A 25,660-nucleotide genomic window follows, 5' to 3' on the forward strand; every position below is an offset into this window, starting at 1 on the left:
AACATAACACATTATAAATTCATCAAATATAACATAAAAACACGTAGAGAGTAGAAAAAGAGGCCAGAGGTGAGTCTTCAAACTTAATTCTGCTATGCCCTGGGGTAGATATAGAAGGGGCTGATATTCAGTAAAGGCCTTTACTTAATTCTAACTTTAACAAAAGAGAGCGACTGAGAAAAACACATATTATGTTCTGTGTAAAGCTCCTCCTTTTGACTACTACCAAGAACCTGTTCACCCCATACCTTTTCACTTAGTTTTTCACCACGTTAGGTTATGGTCACTTCACTGGGGCTCAACAAATCTCATATGAAATGTTTATAATGTAAATACCTCAGGAAATACTGTTTGTGGTAATTATTTGGACTACTAATTTAAACCTTACTCACTTCGGCTCAATCAGTGAATTTAACATGTAGATTACATCTTTATTTCAGTAACTTCAATTAGGAAAACACTATATACAAATGTTTGCAGCATACTGCTAATCTAGTATCCGGAAAGCAATCGATGTTTGGATTGTGATACATTTTTAACAGTTTCTATCCACGTTGAATTAATAAATATAGGCTCCCTAAAGGAAGGAAAGATGATTCAAGGCCATATCACTTTGTGAATGGTCCCACTGTGATGTTTCCTTTGAGCTGGGGCCCTGCCTGTGACTTCATGACTTTGTGAGCCAAAAAGCATCAGATGTGATAGAACGTTAGGTATTTTGAGTACAGCTTTTATTTGAAACCTGGAGGAGATACGAGGGTCAGCTTTGGGAGATGCTTAGAAATAGAACGTGAAAAAAGAAAGATACCATTTAACATTTCTGTGCCCAATAGGAATTTGGGATACTTTTTATCTCTGGAACAGAAAACGAGTCTTGTTACAAAAGTGGTTTGGAGAACAAAGTTTCAGAATTTAGTTTGATTATCTTTGGGGGGTCTGTGCCAGCCACAGACTAGGTTGCATTCTTTAAATTGCCTCGCCTAATTTACTCCAGGCAGAGATCTGACCCGAACAAAAGTACTGTTCAAAAAAGGAGTAGGGGGAGGAAGAGGATACACTGGGTTCGAACTCCTCCACAAGTAACTTAATCCAAAAACAGAGAAACCCAGATCTATCTAGACCATAGAGAGTAACACTCCACTATTTACCCCTTTGTGGCGTCGTTCATCATAGGGTCCATCTGGATCCGCTAAATCGGGGTGTGCTGCGACCTACGAGTTGCGTGGGATCACTATTTCCTTTTTCAATGATAAAGGATCATGTTTCATGAGAAGGGAATTGGGGGGGGGGGTTGTTATAGTCAAAAAATACCTGGCTGGTAGCTATATCACATTTTATTCATACCTCTAGCTGGTATGGTTAAAAGGATAGAGGGACATTTAGAAAACAAAGTAGGCTATGATACTAACTTCCTAAAGGTAAACATGTTTCAAGCCGTACCGCTAATTAGGCTTTTCTTTAGGGCCAAGGAATTCAGTTCCCTGCTTCCACCCCTATTGTATCTTAATTCTATGCACACTATTTGCATGCCAAAATGATGTGACGATGACAGAATAACATCCTAATTACATGCAGGGTCCCATTCATGTCTTATTGTCTCTTTTCTGATAACCATGCAAGATGGTGAGCTTGAATGGCCAATAATGCTACTTTGTGGAATAATCTGAGGTTCATCACAGACCCCAAACAGGTAGTGAAGTGGTATAACTTTGACACTTCAAGAGAAGCACATTGGTGACAATCGCCGCACAAGGAGATGAGCTGGAAGTTAGTTCAGACAGAACCAAAAAATAAGGTAGAACAGTAAAGCTTTGACTGCTACCTTCAGAATGGCACCAGCTCTATTTCCTATGGGGTCGCAGATGGTGCCAAGTCTGTGGCGTCTGACACCTAACAATGGTTGCAAAGCCTAATATCTGAAAGACATAGTTACAGGTCATTGAGGAGTGATCCTCAATGACTTGTGTGTAAGTGTCTGAAACAAATACTAATTCCCTCTGCCTTTCATTAGAAAGCATATAGTGTTTACAATTGATCTGTTCATGAAACCTGCAGTACAAACCTTGAGCTCCTTATTTTGCTTTGCTGAATCAGCATGGCTTATGATCACCCAAAATCAACATGCACAGCACTAGAGGAGAATACACTTCATCTACAGCTCATCTAGAGACTGACAGAAATTGGGTGGGACTTGGCCTGAGAATCTATATTGTTTTTCTCAACAGGTGAAACAACATTAATAACTGTTGTACAGAAGCACACCTCTAACATACAATATCAAATAAGGTTATCCGTTTCAAAAAGGGAAGAAGTAGGAAAGGAAAACAATTGTCCCTTTCAGAAGACCAAGTGTAAGCCAGAGGGGATACAAAAACAGAGCTGACCAAGAAAACAGCCAAACATTTTCTGGCTGCTAACAACAGAATTGATGACCTACAAACCAAAGTGGCGGACAATGCACATGATAAAGCTAAACTAGGACTTCATGTCCAGACCTTAAATACAGTACAACCTGTACTACCAGCGAAATAGAAACATGATGAAAAGTGATCACTTTAAAGCTGTATTAGATTCAGAGCCTCGTGTTTGCATTGTTTAATATTATGTCTGGTGACAAGTTGTGGCATTGATGAGCACAGATTTGTTTTGGGCAGATGGTTGAGGAGTTTTGTTAAGAGCTCAGTGTGAATTATGATGCAGTAGACTACATGAGATATCAATGCAGCTCTTGTCTGCTCTACTTATGGGCAATTTCAGCAGGTGAGAGCTCACTGGAGAAAGGACATTACAAGATTCCCAGGACCGCAATGTTTGGGGAGTTAAGGGGAGGTTAGAGTAGAATATAGCAACAAACGTCCTTACATTCAGCACACTGTATAGTTGTCTTTCCGGGTGTGATGACAATTGAAGTATAGCAAATTGAAATGTATGTCTTTCAGAAACCGGATATCAGCCTTGCTGCTCCATTCGTACAGAGTTGTCTTTCATCCAATATGTATTCCAGGATGAGGTGGTATTGACTTAGATTTAAATTAGAAGTGGATTTGATTGGAGTGCATACTTGAATATCCACATTATGTTGCTCTAGGAGTTATCCCAATGGGTGCATGTAATATTAAAAAAGCCGGACAAATAAGTCCTCATGTGACACTTTAACAACTTGTGTGTATTGACTAGCTGGATGTCTTGGAATATTTTTATTGTATGTAAATTGCTTTCAAGATACTTGTTTTATCGAATAAAAGCTTACAACCAAAAAAAAAAAAAATAACAACTTGTGTGCTAAAAGAAAGAGAAAATGATGTGCGTGCATAAATTGGAACGAGTAACCCAAGCTTCAGAACCTAGGACACTGACCAATGAGGGCATGATGGAGAGAAGTCAGGTTAAGCATCATTCATCTACTCAGGAAGTGAAACCACTATATTTCCCATCATCCATCTGCACAGGACATGGCATCCCTGGATTCTCAACAGAACTTTAGTTTAAAAAAGCCAATAAAAAGGACTTTGTTCCTCATTATCTGTCTGCACAGGAAGGGAGATCACTGGATTACCCTTCATCCATCTGCACAGGAAGTAACCTCTCTGGGTTCTCACCCAAAAAGTTGTTAAAAGAAGATGCTAAAGGAGAGGACTTAATTTCTCCTCATCCATTCCACAGGAAATGACATACCTAGATTCTTCATCATCATCTGCACAAGAAGAGACATCAGTGGTGTCCCACCAAAGTGTGACATCACTGGACTTCCCATTATCCATCTGCACAGGAAGTGACGTTACTGGTAAACCACTAAAACCAAATTTAAAAGAAGCCAAGCAAGAGGACTTAATTCAACAGGAAGTTGCATCACTGGATTGCCCATAACCCAAATGCATAGGAAGTGACATCATTGGTTTCTCACCAAGACGTCTTTAAAAGAAGAAGCTGTCATGCACTCCCCTGATCCCAACCGTGGAGATAACACTGGAGCCAATGCTAGACCTCCTATCCATCCCGAGGATGATGCAGGTCAGAGAACTGAAACCTTAGATCCCACACTATTCTGTGTAAGGGAAGGAAGTTATGATGAAAAAAGGAAAAGACACTTGCAGTATGCGATCTGCTCATTAGCTGTGCGACACAGCATAACAGGATTTGTCTCTTCTGATACCTTCTTCATTTGTGAGGTAGATGTGCACCGGATCAGAACCTCTGGCATTGTGATGATGCAATGCACTGAAAATAACACAAGGAGGCAATTGCCATCAGTACACTAACAGGTGTCTACATACAAGGAGCACCACCAGAACCACTAAAAAACTTCATCCACAACCAAATCAGAACCACCAAAAGGAACTTCATCCACAACAAAATCCTCGCCAACTCCGCCAATTCCAAGGAACTGTTCAGCGTCATCCAGGAATTCACCAACCCACGCAGCAAAGCCACAGACATCACTCCCTCCCAAGATCTCTGCAACAATCTCGGAACTTACTTCCACCACATGATCAAAACCCTCTATAACCACTTCATCGACCAGACACCGCAGCCTCCCTCCGCCCCCCTCGGACAACAACCAACCAACCATCTCCAGCTGCACACCCCTCACGACTGAGGACACCGCCTGAGCCATGAAAGGCATCCACTCGGGGGCTCCCACGAACCCCTGCCCTCCTCACATCTACCACAGATCCGCGGCCGCCATCGCACCCGAACTGAAACACACCACCAACACCACCTTCGAAACAGGCACCTTCCCGGACGTCTGGAAACGTGCAGAAATCAGTGGACCCCACTTACCTAAAAAAACTACCGGCCCATCTCACTCCTCCCCTTCGCAGCCAAAGTTGCAGAGAAACTCATCAACAGAGAACTAACACGGTTCATTGAACACAACTCCATCTTCGACCTGTCCCAATCCGGATTCCGAAGAAACCACAGCACGGAGACTGCCCTACTCTCTGCCAAAGACAACATCCGCACCCGCTTGGATCAAGGACACTCAGCAGCCCTCATCCTACTCGACCTATCAGCAGCGTTCGACACCGTCTCTCACCGCACACTAGTCACCAGACTACACGACTCCGGCATACAATGAACAGCCCTGGACTGGAACCGATCGTTCCTTACCGGAAGAAGCCAGAAAATCAGGCTACCTCCCTTCTTCTCCGACCCCACGGAAACCACATGCGGACTCCCAGAAGGATCATCACTGAGCCCGACCTTCTTCAATATCTACATGGCCCCCCCTAGCAACCATCGTATGAAAACATAGCCTCCGCATCGTATCCTACGCTGACGACACCCAGCTTATCCTGTCCCTCACCGAGATCCCACCAGCGCCAAACCCAATTTCCAGAAAGGAATGCAAGAAGTCGCTGACTGGATGACAAACAGCTGCCTCAAACTCAACGCAGAGAAGACAGAAGTCCTCGTCCTTGGAACCACCCCTTCAGCATGGGATAACACCTGGTGGCCAACCGCCCTTGGGAGCCTACCCACTCCCGCAGACCATGCCAAGAACCAGGGTATCATCTTTGACTCATCATGAACCGACAGGCCAACGCAGTCACATCCAGCTGCTTCAGCACCCTCTGCATACTCCACAAGACATTCAAATGGATCCCCTCGGAGTCAAGGAAGACAGTCGCCCACGTACTCATCACCAGCAGACTGGACTATGAAAACGCATTCTACGCCGGCATCAACAAGTACCTACTTTGCAAACTCCAGACTCATCCTTGGCATCGTTCGACAAGAACACATCAGCCAACATCTCCGAAGACTCCACTGGCTCCTCGTAGAGAAAAGAATCACCTTCAGAATCCTCACCCCGCCTACAATTGCCTACACAACAACTGAGCCGAATACCTCAATGACAGTCAAATTCCATGTACCCAAAAAAAGCCTCCGTTCCTCCAACCTCGCACTAGCCGAAACCCCACACATCCACACATCCACAGAGCCAGAGCAGGCAGAAAATCCTTTTCCCACATTGCAGCCAAGACATGGAATAATCCCTGCTGGTGTCTTGAAAACGGCACTGACCTTTTAGTTCTTGTTGCTATTGGACTTCTGACAACTTTAGGATGCAGATTTGAGGGGCATGTTCTTTTAATCATTATTTTAATCATTATTTTATTTTAGGCTGCACATTCAGGGGGCATATTTGTTTTAAGGTGTTGTGTGGTTTTAAAGTGTCCATACCTTTCTCTTGTTCACACCCGGTCCGCCGCAGCGGAGTGCTGTTTGCGCAGAGGGCAGGGTGATCCTTATGCAGTTTCCGGTTGGGGAGCTAGAAGGCTACGAACAGCGGCTCGTTAAAGGAATTATTTAAAATTGTGAAAGAGCTTTGCAATCCAGCCAGTATGTCGCAAACCCTGACTCCCTTCACAAGAGTGCTGCGAGGCGATCAGTAGGTTCTTTTTGAATAAGATTGGGGGGATATATACCTCTTTCCATGACAAGCAGCCACTTGGCAATCTAAAACAGGAGTTCTTTCATTGCAAACCTGATACACCAGTCCACCTTTATAGCTTCAGTCCATTTACCGAGCAAGAGGTGGAAAAAATCATGATGGAAGCTAAATCTGGATCTCCATCAGACCCTTGTCGCCATTATGTTATTTCTCAAATTGCTCCAATTATCTGTCCTCTTGCTATCCAAGTCATCAATCAATCATTGTGCACCGCTGTGTTTTCAGAGATCTGGAAGAACTCTACAGTAATTCCTCTGCTAAAAAAGGCAGGTACCGATGTCCAAAATCCCGGGAACTATCGCCCGATATCGCAATTGCCCTATTTGTCCAAATAATGCAGAAATTAGTGAATAGACAGTTGATGCAGTACCTTGAAGCCAATTAACTTCTGGATATCTCCCAGACTGGATTCCGAACTAACAGCAGTACTGAGACGACACTCCTAGCAGTATTGGATAATATCAGATGTATGACAGATCAGGGTAAAGCTGTTGCGCTGATATAATTGGACCTGTCTGCAGCGTTGGATACTGTTTCACACAATCTTTTGCTAAAAACTCTATTCACTAAGGGCATTCGTTCCAAAGCTCTGCACTGGCTCCACTCATTTTTGACCAACAGAAAGCAAACCATACAGCTGGGTACTTTTTTTTCCACGCCACCTACCATCAATTATGGTGTACCGCAGGGTGCATCGTTGAGTCCCACCTTGTTCAATATTTATGTGTCCTCTTTGGCAGGGATATGTTGAAAGTGGGGCATTAGCATATGCTCCTACACAGATGATACCCAGCAGGTGGTTGCCTTAGATGGACAAGAGGACTCAAGGACTAGACTTATTAGCTGCCCTACGGAAATGGCAGCTTGGATGTCGGACCACTGTCTGAAATTAAACGCTGACAAGTCGGAAATTCTATTGTTTGGGGTGCTAATCAAGTTTGGAATTCAACTTGGTGGCCTTCTACCTTGGGTAAACCTCCGTCTCCCAAACAGGTGGCAAAAAATCTGGGAATTCTCGTTGATAACACGCTTACCGTACAGAATTATGTTCATGTACTCTTCGGGAAAAGTTTCACTATCGTAAAAATGCTAAAGAGGGCATTCCAGTGGATTCCGCTGGAATGTAGAAAGACCCTGGTTCAGGCGCTGCTTGTTAGCAGGCTGGACTATAGGAATGCTCTTTTTGTTATGGCGGACTACCTATTTTGCAGACTCCAGTTAGTCCAAAATGCTGCAGCTAAAGCGGTATGCAATGTGAAGAAGTATAGTTCCGCCTCAGAATTCATGAATACACTACACTGGCTCCCTATGAGACAGAGGGCCATGTTTAAATTACTATGACATACACACACAGCTCTGTATCTTGCCGGACCGAAAATCCTCCAAGGCAGAGTGAAGTTTTATCTTCCTAATCGGAATCTGCGATCATGCCATCTGGCCAAGGCAACCTCAAAGGGTATTAAAAAGTCTAGATTAGGGGGCAGCTCTTTTTCGTATTTGGCGGCAAAATCCTGGAATGAACTCCCAGTAGAACTTCGGCTTAATCAATGGACACCAGCTATTCAGGAAAAATCTGTAGACTCATCTATTTCCTAAAGTCTGATAAGTTTTAGAATCTCCCCACAATCTGTATCCTTAATTTGTTATGGGTAGTCCGTTAGTGCCGTGATATCCAGTCAGATGAATATTGCGCTTTATAAATAAATAAAACATGGAACGAGCTACCAGCAGACATCACGCTTACCTCCTCCCTGAACACCTTCAGAAAGACCCTCAAGACCTGGCTCTTCGGCTAAGCAAAACCAGCAAACACCCCCCCACCCAGCACCTTGAGACCCCCACGGGTGAGTAGCACGCTTGCTATTGCCCCCCTGATTGAGCATGCATTAATTTCAGTGGCATAGACTTACAGGTTTTATTAGCAGTTCAACATAAGAACAGAATAACTAAAATCACTGATCTGTTGCATGGCCGAAGGTAAGTGTTGCCATTCTTGAAAGCATAATTTATTTGCCAATAACTCTAGTTCGGCAGCTGAGTAACATTGCTCTGTTGGCAACGATCTTTTCATAAAAAAGGGAAATGGGTGCATGTGTTGCGTTGTACTATCAGGTTGCAAATATATACCATCCATATCTACCTGAGAGGCATTTGCCTCCACGACAGAAGGCTGCATGGGGTCTGGATGTCTAAATACTGGAGCCGTGGTGCATCTCTCCTTAACGAAGTGAAAGATATCAGTGGTCACCTTCTTTCTATCCAATTTGGCAAATGGAGAATATTCTGTCTCAGACTCTGAGGGAGTGTTCTTACAGCAAGGAGTTTGACAGTAATGGGATCCCATGTGACTGAATAAAGGCAGGAGTCAATAGCAGGATTGTGCAACTGAAGCCAAGGAATTCTTAAAATAGCGCCAAAGGTAGGTGTGTCAGTGAGGTCAAAGTCTCAGAGTGCCTTTTCTCACATATTAAGGATAGGGGAGTAGTTTTGCATACAGTCAACCCAGAAGAGTGCTCTGAGACATCTACGGCTCTGGTTCACTTTTTATAAACCATGGAATATGTAAAGAAGGGGCCAAGGCTTGAGGTACTGGGTTTTTCAGAACCGGTACTTAACCGGTAACCCAGCGGTGTCAGGGAATACACACCCAAAGACCTAGAGTCCTTTTCCTGATTCAGACCACAGAAACTCAGAGTCTTCTAGGTGAAGTCAAAGATTAGTTTATTGGCTGCAACCAAGGTAACAAGTGTCCTAGAAGTACAACACGGGGAAGTATATTCTCAGGAGACTGCTCAAATTTACAAAGTCAGGCTTCTCTTCTTGTACACAATTTTAGGCTTCAGGCAAAACATTCTTGGTTGTAAAGTAAATCGTTAACATATTTCTAATACAAAGAAAAGGCAGAGTCATGATGACATGTCCATATTTCACTTCGTGCTGCCTACAACAAATCATCCGGCAAGGGCCAACATTTCATCAGATATCGCTGGACCCCCAATAAAAACGGGCACCTCCCCATCATAAAGTAAGTGAAGCAAAGGCGTAAAGACAGATGTGAGCAAGATACGGCAGGTGTGTGCGCAATGAGGAGGTTTATGGCCGGCTGAGCCCTGATGCTATCTTGCTTGGCCACTGGAGAGGAACTGACCTAACAGGTCCGGCCTGGGGCAATGGTTCCAACTTGCACAGGTCATGGAAAAGTCGATCTAAGGAGTATGTGTCCTTGTGGAATTTAATTCAGCTGGATTAAGGCCTATGTAAAGGGCAACTCACAAAATGGCTGCCATACACAAAATGGAAGCCGAGGGTTCTGAACGAGAGGGACGATTAAAAGGTGAAATCGTCACTCGAATATGCTGAAAATATATGTACATGATGTACTCGTCATTCTCGGTCTTTTGATACCAAATTCGTCAATTTACGATGAAGTTTTATTCTCGAGTGCAGATACATTACACGAGTCCAGAATTTTCAGTACTACAGGCTAAAGGGAAGAAATTTCCTGTGGCCCCGGAATCTACAAGCGTGGGTAAAACCTGCTTCTGTTGGTGTTCAGTGCAAAGGATGACCAGTATCATTAAATGTTGTTGTACTCTATGTGAGGTATTAGCCAGGTAAATGGGTGTCAGTTCAAGAACCACACCCGACTGACACCTTTGTCAACTAGGCACTCTAACTTTTTCAGCATCGTGTAAGAAGTCAAGGTGGTAGCCTACCGAATCCCCTTTAGTTTGGCAGGGCCTTCTCATACAAAATGTCCTGCTTCACCACAATACAAAAACGGGTTTAATTTCTTTCTTTGTTCTTTTTCTTCCGTGGTTAACCCCTTCTGCGCTCATGACGAGCTGAGCTCCTCATGAGTTGTGCCGCTCGCACGCTCATGACGAGCTCAGCTCGTCATGTAACGCGGATTTTTGAATAAAGCAGCGCAGCGCAAAAATAGCCGCCGCACGCATGCGGTTAAAGGACTGCGCAAGCCCCCGATCTGCGTGGGTTCTGTGTTATCCTGATTCTTAAAGACTGACTCTTTCTGCTCAGATTGCACAAATAGCAGTCTAGGCTCCCCTCAGGGACATTCCATTAATCTATGGTCAAGCTTGACAACTACGTTAATGACCTCTAAACAATCTGAGTGTACTTTTGCAATGTGTGCCAGTGAATCCTTTGAGTCATCCCTTAACCCCCTATACTAGAGGGAAGTCCTATTTTCTTCAGGCCATTGGGTTTCACTAACTAGCTTACAAAAATCAGTACTGTGGGTAAGGAGGTTCTTTCTGTCCTGATGAAGCATCAGCAGCTAATTTTCCCTGGTCTAGACAAGTGTGCATAGCAAAGAGATGACTTGTCCCCACTTTAAACCCTTCAAAATCAGTTAAAAGCAGGTCATTATTTTCAATGTGTGGAATAGCCCAACCAGCAATTGTACCCCTGAGATGGGACATGATAAAGGCTATTCTAGCAGTATTAGAGGGAAAGGTTCCTGGATGACAAAGAAACTGCAACTGGCACTGATTTAAAAATGCATCAAAATTGTGACTGCTCCCTAAAAATCGCTTGAGCGGGGCCAAAGGCGCTGGGACTGGAGTGGTAACTGTGACATGAACAGTATTCGCGTTTTCGGTAGTGGAGGTGCTTGTTAGATTTCCCAAATCGCTAAAGTGTGAAGGTTGTGGAACGGAATGTGTGCTCTTGGGAACAACCATAGTCCCCACCTCAAATGGACATGGTGAGGCTAATACCTGACCAGTTCATCCTTAAGTGACTGATTTTCCTGTTGCAAGGACTGAACTTAATGCTATACAATCACTAAAGCCCTTGCTGGGTCTAAAACATTTGGGCTATCCTCGAGCAGGGCCCAGGTCATGCAGGTCATCCAGGGGGTGGAAAAATGCAAGGCATAGCCTTCTGTCATGCACTCACCTGGGTCCAACCAATGCAGGTCAAGGAACCGCAACCTTAGATCCCACACTGTCCCTTGGGTGAAAATGGGGTTGGGATACAAAAAAAAACTGTAATTGTAAAGCGCAAACTACTCACCCTTACGGGTCTCAAGGCACTGGGGGACGTCTTGGAAATTAAGTGAGCTATTGCCCAGAGTCACACGGTGCTGAGCTGAGCTGCCCGGGAGCCGGGGATCGAACTGTGAGCCCTGTGCTCCGAAGTCCGCTGCCCCGGCCGCTGCCCCACACCTCTCCACTAAAATAAGAAAAGAGAGACTTGAGTTACTGGGTTTGCTCAGTGGCTGTGCAGCACTGCGTAACAGGATTTGCAACTTCTGAGACCTTTTGAATTTGCGAGGTAGGTGTGCACTGGAGCAGAACCTCTGGCTTTGCAATTACACAATGCCCTGAAAATAACAAGAGGAGGCAGTTACCATCAGTACACTAACCGGTCTCTACATACAATGAACATGCATTAATTTCAGTGACATAAACTTACAGGTTTCATCAGCAGCTTGACATGAATATGTGGCGTTGCAACGCATGTGTTTACAACGCATGCCTATACAACGCATTTGTTACAACAACTGCATTATTACAATGCAAACCATTAAATCGCAAGTCCTTACAATGACTTGCTGTAGGGGGCGTGCTAGATTTAGGAATAGTATTATTTACTATTTCTACACCAGTGCGTGCAACAGCAGGGAAGGTGTTTGATTTAAAATCCAACATATTCCCTGTTGCACGCCCCGTACAGCAAATCGTTGATATGACTTGCAATGTAATGGTACGCGTGGTAACAACACGGTTGTTGTAACAACCTCGTTGTAAAGGTACCGCGTTGTGGAGGCAGCATTGTAAACGCTGTTTCCCACTTGACATGAGAGCAGAATAACAAAAATCACTGATTGGAGTGTGTCATTCCCAGGAATAAACTTGAAATACAGATTGGAGTTATTGGCTCTCCCAGGGATAAACTCGGAACAAAGGTTGGAGTTACTTTCGCTCCCTAGGGTAAACTCGGAACACTGGTTGGAGTTACTTGCACTCCCAAGGATACAATCGGAACTCAGGGTGGGGTAAAAGGATTGTGCATAGATCAGACTCCTAAGTGCTTTCTCTTAGCACTACTGTTCGTCAGAGGAACATAGAGCTAAAGTCTTTAATCCTTGTGCAGTGACAGTTCTAGTACAACGGCTGTAGGAAGGTTGCAGAGTATAAACACACAAGAAGCGCTGGAGTAAATAACAGAGGACATGGAGGAAAAGTCTATATTCCTTGAAGACGGGAATACTCGGTCCTTGTTACTACTATAGGAGGTCTAGTGTGCACTAACTTGATAGCAAGTACGTAGCCTAGTTCTTCCACTTGACTGAAGTTTGAAGAAGATCTAGAGTCTTTGATTCAGGGGGTCGCCAGGGTGTCCGGAGTAGCTGTGCAGGAGGGAGGGAGTGAGGAGGAAGACTTCAAGGTAGCTGGTGCCACACAGGTTCGGATGGGCATAAAGGAGACTGGAGCGCATCTCAGTTCAGTCAGGATTCTTCAGGTGAGTGGAAGGGTAAAGCTTATTCCGCAGGGATTGAGGCAAAGCCACAGTTCCAGTTTGGGAGGGGTTTAAATAGCCTCTAGAAAGGTCAATGGATGTTGCTAGGTTGCGTGCAGAACATGGGGCACATGGTTATCTAGAAGGTTCTCAAACCGTGGAGAAAACACGTGTTAGTACACTCTTTGCACTTACAGAATGACCAGGTGGTAATTGGGTGATCGGTACCAAATCACAAGAAACAAATGTATAATTTTTGCTGGACTGTGCATAATAAAAAACAATACCAAGGCTCAAGAAACGGAGGGAGCAAGACTTGCAATTGGCTCACAGGATGTTGGGGAAGCTTGCAGGGATTCAAGCACAATGGGATTACATGTGCTCGGGAAGCATCGATTACGAGGGTACTGGGGGAACATCAGTTATGAGGGTGTTGGGGAAACATCAGTCATGAGGGTGTTGGGGAAACATCAGTCATGAGGGTACTGGGGAAACATCAGTCATGAGGGTACTGGGGAAACATCAGTCATGAGGGTACTGGGGGAACATCGGTCATGAGGGTGCTGGGGAAACATCAGTCATGAGTGCCATAAAACGCCATAGGAATGAAGCAACATGAGCCCTGTACACTAGACCACTACGTAGAGGCGCAGGAAGGGGTTGTGACAGAGGGAACAAGAGGGGATCGTGACAGAAGCCAAGCACGATAACTTTTTGTAACATCCATCTGCACAGTTAGTGACACCTATACATAGCCATCATCCATCTGTAAAAGAAGTGACATCAGTGGATTTCCCATCATCCATCTGCACTTGAAATGAAAACCGGATTTCCCACTAAAACCAGCTTTAAAAGAAGAAGCAGAGAAAAAGGGTTTTATTTCCCATCATCAACCTGTACAGGGAGTGGCATCACTTCCTGCCTTCTCAGTACTTTAGCCAAATCTTCAGGGAATCCCTTCGCCCTGACATCTGCAGCAATGGTGGACACAAATATGGACTTTGCCTACGTGGGTCCATTAAAACCTGGAAGGGCCTTGGTCAGAACTCATGCTCTAGTGAAACTTACAAGGCAATATCAAATCATGTGCCTCACCCAGCCTCCAATACACACATCACATCTAGATGTAGATGACCCAGACTCGCACATAGAATAAGACTAACATGTAGACTCTACCTCATACACATTCCACTAGCTACCACACACCATCAAACTAAAGAAGAACCATTGCAACTAATGCTTATTTAAGTCTTGCTCTGCAGTACTCCACACACTTGGATTGGAGATCACATCACCAATCACAAGCTTGACACTCTTTATTACATAAACATGGTTCATGCCGACATCTTCGCACGTCATAGACTTCCTTCTCACATGCTGCAGTATCCATTGTGTAGACTACACAATAAGGGAAGAGGCCTCATTTGTCATCCAGAAGTCCTATTGGTGCTGCACTCTAGGCAAGCCAGGGTCACTATGGACATATGTCGGCCGAAGATAGGAGTGAAAGGCCGGGCACTGCAATGGCTTCAGTCCTATCTGGAAGGTCGACAGCAGGTGGTAACTTTAGCACCTTTCTCCTCTGGTAAATCCTTAGACGCCCATGGGGTGCCGCAGGGATCTGCGATCAGCCCTATCCTATTTAATGTCTACTTGCAGCCCCTGTTTTCCATCATAAAGTCCTCTGGAGTCTGTTTAGTCAATTACGCCGACGACACGCAACTAGCCTTCTCCTTTGAAGGGGACCATGCATTATCTATGGACCTGTTCCAGCAATGCATGAGGCAGACGACTGACTGGCTCAGAAGGAACTCACTGCAATTTAATAGCGGAATGACTGAGGTAATGTACTGCTCTGTATGTAGGATGTCCAGACAACTGACTTCAGTCTCTCACCAGAGGAGGAACCTCTAACCCCGGTCAGGAAAGTTTGTAATCTGGGGGTGATATTTGCCTGTGATTCTATCTGGAGGTCATCATCAAATAAGACCTCTAGCGTATGCTTCGCCCCTATTCGTATGCTACGGAAAATACTCCCTTTACTACCTAAAGAGGCACGCCGTCTGGTGGTAAGTAGCACTGTGGGAAGCAGGCTAGATTATTGCACTCCCTATATCTGGGGGCCCCTGTGTACATCTTCCAGGGACTGCAGTCTGCAGCAGCCAAATTGGCCCTTGGTAAGCCACGGAGCTTCTCTACTACCCTGGCTCTGAGAGAACTACACTGGCTACCCATTAGGGAAAGGGTCCATTTTAAAGCTCTGTGTTTGGTTTTCCGAGCTGTGCACGAGCTAGGTCCCGTTCCACTCCAGGAAAGGTTCATGTGGTATCACCCCACAAGTCAGCTCCGCTCTTCTAGCGCTGGCCTGCTGATGTTTCCCCGGTTTAAACGGGCCAGGTTAGGAGGAAGGGCTTTTAGTATGGCTGGCACCCGTCTATGGAATGAGTTCCCTCAAGACCTCAGACTAGTCAACTCTGTTAGAGTTTCGTAGTCACCTAAAAACCTGGCTTTATCCCAAGACCTAAGCTCCTGCAACTCTCCTTTCTCTGCTGCGACCTGCTTTCACTCTGGTCATAGTTTTTTTTTTAGTCTGAAGTGCCAGGATACCCGTAGGGTGACAGTATGCGCTATATAAGATCTAAAATCAATCAATCACAACTCCGTGGAGCTACTGATATGCCATTTCCCACTTTCTACAACTCAGACTGCCACCTCAGATCTTAGTTACAAGCCTCCCTGAAAGAACAAGGACCTTATTGATAAATTCTGCTCCCTCTTGGGACTACCTCTGTGAATGACTCCTTCACTCAAGGCATCTTCCCAGAAGCTCTAACAATAGGCTAGATCCTTCCACGTCTTAGGAAATCTACACTACACCCCGATGACCTTGCCAAATACTGGCAAGGTTCTGGAACAACATCCATGGATACATAAGGACCACCCCAACACTGCTCCAACTTGGGAAAGAGTTGAAGACTCACTTCTTTAAGGAAAACGACATCACAATGCTAACCATCTGCACCCCAGATTCCTCTCCTAAAACTCATTGACTTTATGCTTATCTTTAACCACCAACAGCGATCGACTGCCTGTTGGCTAGGATTGTGCTACAGAAACATCATAAACATTCAATCAGTGGTCCAATGGGTTCCCTCGGAAAATGAAAGACAAAAATATCATCACTATAAAATGATTCAGTAGGGTACATGGACGGATGACATTCTCAGAACACAAGAGAAGGACAAACCATTCTTGGTCTCACGTTGTTGTAGTTGCTAAAATGTTTTACTGCATTCATGTCCAGGACTAATGCTTTTTCTGAATACTTTAAATTCTCAGAAAAATGTGCTTTGTTTGCACTCTAGCTTGCATACATGCACTGAAAAGCAGAATGAATAATGAATGTTGCTTGGTTTTCAAATTTCTAATGGTATTTTTCTTTTTCCACATGAAAACCATCAGCCAATGCGTTACATATTCAAGAGACTTCTTCAGGGCTACCTCACTAAAATGTCAACATTGTTAGAAGAACTCTTTTATTTGCTCCTGAGTCTTTAATCCTATCCAATAATTCTAGTAGAATGTTACCAATCCTCTACCGGTACGCCTGGGTATTATTTGACTTCACGCTTCATTCTGTTTTTTGCATTTACTGTCTCCATATTTATTTTACTTTATTGTATGCAATTTTATATAGCGCGACCATTACCCGAAGGTGTCGGAGCGCTTTACAAAAGAACCAGTTGTGTTAACATAAGGACTTTTGGATTACATGAGTTACATAAGAGATACAAACAGAAAAAAATTGCAAATGTACAAGGTGTAAACTCGCTCAAGGGAGAGATATAAACAGGAAAAGATTGCACATGTACAAATTGTAAAGTCACTCAAGGAAGAAATACAAACAGATAGATATACTCTAAAATCTCATAGGAACGGTAGTAAGTACAAAGGTCTACTACATATACTAGTGGTTAGAGTTCTATATATACAAATAGTAAATTCACACAGGATTACATTTTAACAGCGATTAGAATCTTTCTATATTGCATTTCAATACACATTGTGATTGACTACCACAGGACCATTCCAATCTCACTCAATTTAGTGTTCTCAGGATCACCTTACCTTGGGGTACATTTTATCGGTACCTTCAATGGGAAGCAATGAACAAATAGAAAAGATTCAATGAGAATTATTGGATTGATATTCCATGTATCATAGGGACCAATGTGCCTTCCCTGAAGGGTGCATGTTTGCTGAGTGCTGTATGTAGGATGCTTTGGTTATTGTATTTGGGGGTGTGAGGGGTGCTTCAGTCTTGTCACTGCAATCTTGATCTCTTCAGAAGTGTCTATCACTGAGGAGTGTGATACTGAAGAGTTACAAAATACCTCCGTCAGCTAAATTCTTTGGGATTACAAATTGTACATATCTTTTAAATCCATTGTGGGTGCCTTCTACGCTGTAATTGGTAGGTAATACCGGGTACAAACAAACTAGATCGAGAATGAGTGTAATGCAAACAAATAACTAAGGGCCAGATGTAGGTAAATAGCATTTACCGATTTTGAAAATACCGAATTTTACCGGTTTCGGTATTTTCGAATCGGTAAACTCTATGTAGCAAAGTATTCTGTAAAAATTACCGAATCGTTAAGATTCGGTATTTACCGATTCGGTACTTGCCATTCATTCCTACGGGCCGATCGGTAAATACTGATTCGGTAAAAGGGGGAAAACATTGAAGGGTGGCAGGGTGTCACTTTGACACCCTGTTGCACCCCTCAGTTGTGTATGGGTGCACATGTGGCACACATACATGCCCTAAGGGCATGTATGTCTACAACATGGCACTGAAGCAATTTGCATAAAATTGCTTTTTTGGGGGTTTTCGTTATTTACCACCAACTTGTAGTTGGTGGTAAATAACGAATCCTAACATGGGATAAGCAATCATTTAAGTGCTCCCTACATTAGGAATTCGGTAATTTACCGAATCGGTATTTAAGAATTCGGTAGCTTACCGATTCCTTAAATTACCGAATCCTTAATTTCGGCCCCTACATCTGAAAAGCCTATTACCGACCGGTAACGGCCACAATTCGTTCATTTCGGCCCCTACCAACCGTTAATAGGCTTCCTACATCTGGCCCTATATTCATTTGTCCATTCTAAATTGGCAAGTAAAATTTGATTTGGTCGGGTGCCATTCGTTGAAGACAAAGTTCACATCACTACTCCCAAGCTAATATCCAGGAGTATGGTTTGTTTCTTAGAATTACTCCTAGATGGCTGATTCTGAGCTTGAGGGATAGTCTAGTTTTGACTTACATTGCATGCAATGTACCCCCTTCCTTTGTTTAGCATGTCCACAATATCACAAACCTTTACTGTGATCATCTACTGTTGATACATTCTTTGTATTATTGTGCAACTCTTACTTATTCCTATTTACCCGTTCATGAGCATACATTAAATGCATTTAAAAAGTGACTTTTGGGAGCTCTAAAGATGTAATGATGTTACCAGTCTTGCTTTCTTTGCTATGCTTTTCTTTTTCTTTTCCTTTGGCTGTTTCTCTTTCTCAGTTTTATTGATCTAACTCAATTCTTGTCTACCTACAGGAATAATTGGCTATTATGTTTTTAAGAAGAAAATTCCAGCACAACTCACACAGCCAGAGCTAGAAACTGACCAAACTGCACAGTTCATGGCACATCCATAAACAGTCCCACCAGAAGCCGTCAAGCAATATCCAGTTCAACCAGGAGTGAAACAACTTTATCCAGGACCACCTGTGCCCAATCAACCATATCCAAGATCAACAGAGGGGTTTGTGCCAAATCACGAACCACCACCAGACTTGGCCTTATCCTACCCACAATACCCAGTACAAGCAGCCTTTCCACCTCAACCAGAAACGCATTTCTAACTTTGTACACAGTACTTTGGATGATTCAACTTGACTTTAAGGAAGGGGGATTTCCATTGGATGCATCAAGCCACAAGCCAGAAAGCATATTCTGAAAACCAGTCCATTATTATGGTGGCACATGTTCAATTATCTATTTCATCATCTAGGTTCAACTTACTATAAAGCACCTCAACACACATCTGAAGGATAAGCCATAGTTTTTAGAGGATGCCCTTTTTGGGTTACTGCAAGCATCCGTCTTCCCTAATGCCTTCTACCTCCTCATAGAGTAAGATCTCCAACCTAATAAAAACATACCACAGATACTGCAGGTCAGACACAAGAGATCAGACCCAATGTCAATCAACACTTTTAGGAAAGGATTATAACCCCAAAATGTAGTTTGAATTCAAATGTTTTTGGAGAGGCCGCAGTTTGGGTTTAAAGCCTTATGTGTCATATACAGAGAACTGCACTCATGATAGCGAATGATGCCATGTGTGTCGGATTTAGGCAATGAGGTGCCTGCCTACTGATTTATAGTTAGTACAAGTACACTGTACAGCTATTGTACATGGTACACAGTGGGGCATCCCTTTGCATGTTGCTAAAAGTGCATGGGAATTCCATTCAAAGGAGCATCTTCAATGTTGTGACTGGTAGCTCTGGTAGATCAGATTATTCAGAATGACATCTTGAGATCCACTTGCCTCCCATTACCTCCAGTGATGTCTGACTGCTCCAGTGCTCAGAGAATGGGATGCTTTCATTCTCTCTGCTACTAAGTCCATCACAGACAAAAATATTTTTTTTCCTAGCTAGTCTCATTTGATTCTAACAATGAAAGAAGAGTCCAATTTTTTACTTACTCTGACAATGTAATTGGATGTCTTTGTAGACCCTCGTTTCTCACAGAAGGTTTCTCTCACTAGAAAGAGCAAACGTGGCAAATGTCAAATTCATTTGCTGTGCAAGATAAAGTATTTTATTATCTCTCAATTTAAGAATAATGGCTTAATGTTTTTTTCAATCACTGGTTCTTTTTATTTGCTGCTCAACTTATTCTATTTTGGCTTCCCTGCACTGGTCTACGTCAGCCAAACTGTCCTTCAATCAATAAGTGCCACACATATGACCGTTCTTCCCTATCGGTCATCTCTATGGGCATTCTGATTTCCAGGTATTGTATTACTTCAGGAGTCGTATAGTCTTTATTTTTTTATTTCACTTGGAGGATCTCAAATGAGAAATTAAGGATGCTTCTTCAGTGAACTCTGGGGGTGGAATTCACTTACAGCCATATTTTGTACATGTGAAAATTCACGTTTCTTTTGTTTTATGAAAATTATTTTTTAATAAACACTCAATCTACTGATCTGCGGCACTCCAATTCAGACAATATAAAAATGAATTCGGTTGCTGTCATTTTTTTCTATTAGGGGTGTGCAAAATTATGGGAAAATGTGCTTGCAAAAATTTTTGGGGGAGATATTTGCCTAAACATGTTATGTTTTTCTGTCCTGCCTATAAAAGGTCCAGATCTAAGTGGGTCGTCCAAATTTGTTGAAATCTGGGCCTTAGGAACTATAGCGAGGTTTTTAGGCTACTAAAATATGAGACACATCCACTATTTGTAGTCGCTACATCGAAATTTTTATTTGCGATGTGGTGTATTCGTAGAGGCATTATAAAGGAGAAAGAGATGGGCAATACCTTGACTGTGTCTTACCACTAGAAATGTTACTGTACCATATTTGCACATACATGTCACCTAGAGATGCCTTGATATCTTTTATTGTTGATTAATTGTAATATTTTATCTCTTTATTTTCCTTAAAAAAAAACTGAATTTGCACTGTTCAAATGTTTTAATTGTATAATGTAGGAAATCCTGGGTATACTTGATAAATGTGGTCAACAATTTTAGGGGGTCGAGCAGTGGGGTGATTACCCACTATACAAATACTTAGTGATTCTCTGAATAATTACCCCTTGCCCCTTTCAGTCGTTTGTAATCATTAATTGTATTTATGAAATGTCATATTTATCTGTGCCTTTATGGCTATATAGCCAAAATAAAGTTTTTTGACTGACTAAACATATTTTTTTTAAAACATTCTTCATTCAGTAGGAGATTTTTCTGTTGGTTTCCATGACAAAAACATAGTCTGAGTTTTGAAAAACATGATTCATCTAAGTGGCATTCTACATCTTTGCACAGTCCTGTGTCCTCTACAACCACCGTTATTCTAAAATCTGCCCAAAAATGTCAGTTTTTAACTTGTAGACCAAGTCTCCCAAAAATATACTGGGGAGCAAGACAGTCCTTTTTGTATCTTCATCACTGCACAGATTTATATTTAAAAAGGGCATCAGCACAGCAAGTTGGTGTGTTGTAGGCTGCTTGCTGCTTGACTGTACCTATTTTTGATGTTTTTACAAGGTTTTATTACAAAAACAGTCAAAATAAATGGCTGAACATGTATGCACACATGTGGATGCATAGGTGTCCTTTGAATTTTTTGTGAAATAAGATTCTGCAAAAACATTTAGGATGGCCTCCCTTGCGCGTGGATGTATGCCCTCACATTGGCCAATGTCTTTCAGTGGTGTTGTAATTAAGTTTTGAAAAACAAAAAAAATGGCCGCTCATGTGTTCACACGTACACACATGCGCACTCAGGTACAGCCTTTTTAGACTGGGTTAAAAATCCATTCCAAGATAACAATCCCTTTGTGCATTTGCATGCACACAAGGGCAGAAATTTTGGAATGGGTTAAAAGTCAATTTCTAAACAACACAGCTCAAGAAGCGTGTGTGGGAAATGACACAGCGCATGCGCCAGCGAGGGCCCAGTAGGTGTGTCTGGGCTATGTACAGTCATACCCAAAAATAAGTAAACAAAATGAATTCAAAGAAGGCCACAGGATGTTGGACCAGAAAGGAACATCCTTCTCTCTAATGTACAACAGGGTGGTTGGGCAGAATTCTAACTCTCACAGAGAAAGGATCAAATGGCCTTAGTGGGCTGACCCATAGACCTTGTTTTATGTTACGGTGGGAAGAAACACTATGTGAATGACAGATGAACATATCAATGAATGAAGATGACCTGCTGGAAAACCTTCTTACTAAGTATATGTATTTAGTCATTTGAGATGTCATCAGCGTTGTCACCAATGATGTAATTTAACATGTCATGAGTGATATAATATGTGATGTCAAAAACAGTGCATAACAACATTTTAACTGTGGCTTTTTCAGTGAATTTGAGTTTCTTCTCCTTAAACTCACCTTATTGAGTTTTCAGCAAACCTTACATTAACTTCACTTTAAACTTTTTCTTTTTGTTAATGAGTTTATGTTGCTTTTTAAGCAAAGTCTGACTGTTGTTGTGGAGTGGACCTATTTTTGCCTATAACTAATAGGGAATACCTGCCATCAATTTAGAAAATATTTTTACACAAATTATCTATTAAAGGACATGACTTGTAGACATGTGATTCAAAGGTTCACTGCTTATTAGGTTTTTATGGTAGGCCTTGAATCTTGATTACACCAGGGATAGTGTGTAAAGAAGCTGTTCTCAAACCTATGCCAACAGCTTCACTGTGTACTTCGACTGCATGAAGTAGGAGTAGAGAGCAGTGCCTCGCAGGCCAGGACTGATCACCAATGTCAATGAATGGCCTTTGCCTCTGTGCAGCGAAAGGTGATGTAAAATGTGTGGCCTCTGGCCAGTCCTTTCAACCCATCCTTTGTTTGCATTTAACAATCACAATGCACAGCCTTTTATTGTCTGCTGTGAGGGTGAGACGGATGGTCTCACAGGTTTATACTGCATATTCGGGCATCAGGGCTTGGAAACTGTCCAGGTCCTGTGGCCAGTCCCTGAACCCCACCCTCTTAGGTTATTCAGCTCAAATTGCAGACAGACTTCGGCCATGTTTAGCACAGGGTGGTCTGCAGACCTGGCAGTCCCTCTTCTGTCTCTGAAGGGCCCCGGTAAAGATATGCCGGGTAGACTAGAGCCTGGTGGTACCGCCTTTGGGTGTGCCAGGCGACGGGAACTAGCACCACTTCAGCCAACTGGGCCGCACTAGACTATGAAGCTTGTGCCCAGTGATGATGTACAGGTTGGTGGGACTAGTACCTACACAACCAGGTCCCAACAGTCTCTGAAACTTGCAACCGGTGGTGATGTACTTGGCAGGGGGTATTAGTACTTCTGCATCTGGGCCCCCTGACTACGTCAAGCTTGCATCCAGTGGTGGTATACGGAGTGAGAATCCTACCATTCCAGCAGCCTGGCCCCTGGAGTAAGCAATGCTTGAAACCCATGCTGGTGTACCAGATGGACACCTCCTCATCCAGGCCCCTAATGTCCATAAAGCTTGCTCCTGATGGAGGTGTACAGGGTGGTCAGTACTGGCCCCACTGCAGCTAGGTCCCTTATATCTGTCAACCTTCCACATGTTAATGATATACTTGGCGTACGGAACTGGATACTCAGCAGCTGGGCCCTTCTTGCCCATAAAGCTTGCAACTCTTGTTGGTGTACTGTGTACTATTGCCGGTAGAGCCTGGCACCTTGAGGACACTCAGTTGTAGTATAGAGGCATGCAATACTAGGACCTCTACAGCCAGGTCCTTTGAGCCAGTGAAACTAGCATCTGATGATTGTGTACAACGCAGACGTTACTAGCCCCATCTCAGTTGGGCCCCTTGAGTCTGTGACATGACACCTAAAGGTGGTGTACCGGGTGGGGGTTAATAGCCCATCTGCCGCCAGGCCCTTTGAGTCCATGAAGTATACAACAAGGGATTGATAAAATGTTAGAATCAATCTCAGCCATTGGAGTTGTACCCCCATCTATCGTTATTTTGGACACCATGCCTCACCAATTATAAAAAATCAGTGTTGATCCTGCTACAGTCAGAACAGTGAAGCCCAAACTGCCAAGCCAGGTCTTCTCGGAAGCGGAACACAAGCAACCCAGGACCAATTTTGCCCTGGTTATGTGCTCATCAGCCGGGTATAGCTTGGTTCTAGCGACAGTGTGCACGAGACCTACGTCTGGGCATACTGTTCCACTCAGGTTGACCTACTAAAGTATACAAAACGTGATGGATGGAATGCTTGAATTAAGCCCAGTCACTGGTACTTACCCGGACCGCATCCCAGTCCATTGTTATTTTGCAATCCATGACACTTCAGTTAGCATCCAGCTTCATACAAATCAGTCTTGACCACGCTCTACTGGGAACAGAACTGCCCAAACTGCCATGCAAGGTCCTCCCTGAACTAGAATACAAGCAACCCAGAACCGTTTTTCTTTTTTTTAAAGTACATACATCAGGTTTACATCTAGATGCTATTGTATTCTGAATGTAAAATAAACTTAAACTAGAACATTAAAACACATGACATAAAATGTAAATATTAAAAAATATTGTATGTCTTCCAAAAACTTAAAATCAGGAAACACCTATCTCTGTAGTGATCCCAACACTATTTTGAATAAGTGTTCACCTTGACCTTATTCAATATGTTTTGCACATATAATCTTGTACCAAAGAACATGCTAGTGCATAAGTAACTTGGAGGATAAATCAAGAAATTTCTGGCTCTCCACAGAGCATCTTTGAAGCGATTCACAATGGACCAAACTTTTTAGCATGGAGAGCTGGATTTGATCAGACCAAAAAACCCCAACCTCCTTGGAAAAGATGACATCTGCATTTAGGGATCATAGCCATACCCCTGCCAAAGCCCATACATTCTGTGCTGTAGGGCAGTACCAAAAAAGGTGGCCACAAGATTCCTCTGAGACATATCCCTTCCTGACACAAAAGGGGTTTAGAAACTCTTCTCAGGTATAAACAAAGAAAGGCAGGCACCCATGTACCATGGACAATGCCAGGTCATGATGGATATTTAACGGGTACCGTATATTTCCCCAAAATGCTTTTGAAGTCTGATCTGAAAAGTCACAGTATACATGTAAGAAATGGTGTTGTTGATTGACTGGTGTGTCAACACTGGTCAAGCAGCAACCACAATCCTTGTCATGGTAAGGCACAAAAAAAATAAAAATTAACCTGTGCTCAACCCGCCGGCAGCTTTGCACAGAGGTCAAGTTTAACTTAGAGGCAAGGTGTAAAGTATTTGTATTACACTTCAAACAGTAACACAGTGAAAACACACCATAAAAGAGTGAGCAACCCCAATAAAAAATAGGGTGATCCAATTAGTAGAACTGGAGATATTGAATTTTAAAGTTTTTAGAGAAAGCAACATCAAAATACAACTGTGGAAATCTGGTTGCACAAGACCAGGAATATCACATGGTCTTAATAATACTGTATCTAAAAGCCTTTTGAATTGTAAATGTAAATGTATTTCGATTTATATAGCGCACATTTCACCCAGGGGTCTCAAGGCGCTTGCTTAGGGAACCCGTCCTGGTATTCCCCTGTGAGAGATACCCCGGCAGGGTATTCACAAGGTGAAAGCCAGGCATCCCGCCGCGAGGGGCCGTAGTGGAGATTAAGCAAGCTATTGCCCAGAGACGCAGAGTGTGACCCCGTGAGTCGAGTAGGCACCGGAGCGAGAATTGTCAAGTCCGTGGAATTTTTGAGCCCGAGACCCGCTGAGGCGGGGAATCGAACCCTGGTCCACGGCTGATCTCAGCTTCTGGGTCTGCCGCCTCTAACCACTGAGCCACACTTCTCCACATATTACGGCTGTTTTGGGAAGGAGAAGATTTACCTTATTAGTGGTGTGTTTGTTCAG

At 43.2% G+C, this 25,660-nt stretch overlaps 1 pseudogene across 1 annotated transcript in view; it reads left to right on the forward strand.

Moving 5' to 3' along the window:
• The window catches only part of LOC144767663 (claudin domain-containing protein 2-like), a 157,086-nt pseudogene extending 136,024 nt beyond the window's left edge, over positions 1 to 21,062 (forward strand). Inside the window, exon 5 of the transcript XR_013598301.1 lies at positions 18,574 to 21,062. The product of XR_013598301.1 is annotated as a claudin domain-containing protein 2-like (transcript). The remainder of the gene's footprint in view (positions 1 to 18,573) is intronic.
• Positions 21,063 to 25,660: the final 4,598 nt, after the last annotated feature.

The sequence above is a fragment of the Lissotriton helveticus genome, chromosome 7 (assembly GCF_964261635.1).
Source record: "Lissotriton helveticus chromosome 7, aLisHel1.1, whole genome shotgun sequence".
NCBI classification, from domain to species: domain Eukaryota; kingdom Metazoa; phylum Chordata; class Amphibia; order Caudata; family Salamandridae; genus Lissotriton; species Lissotriton helveticus.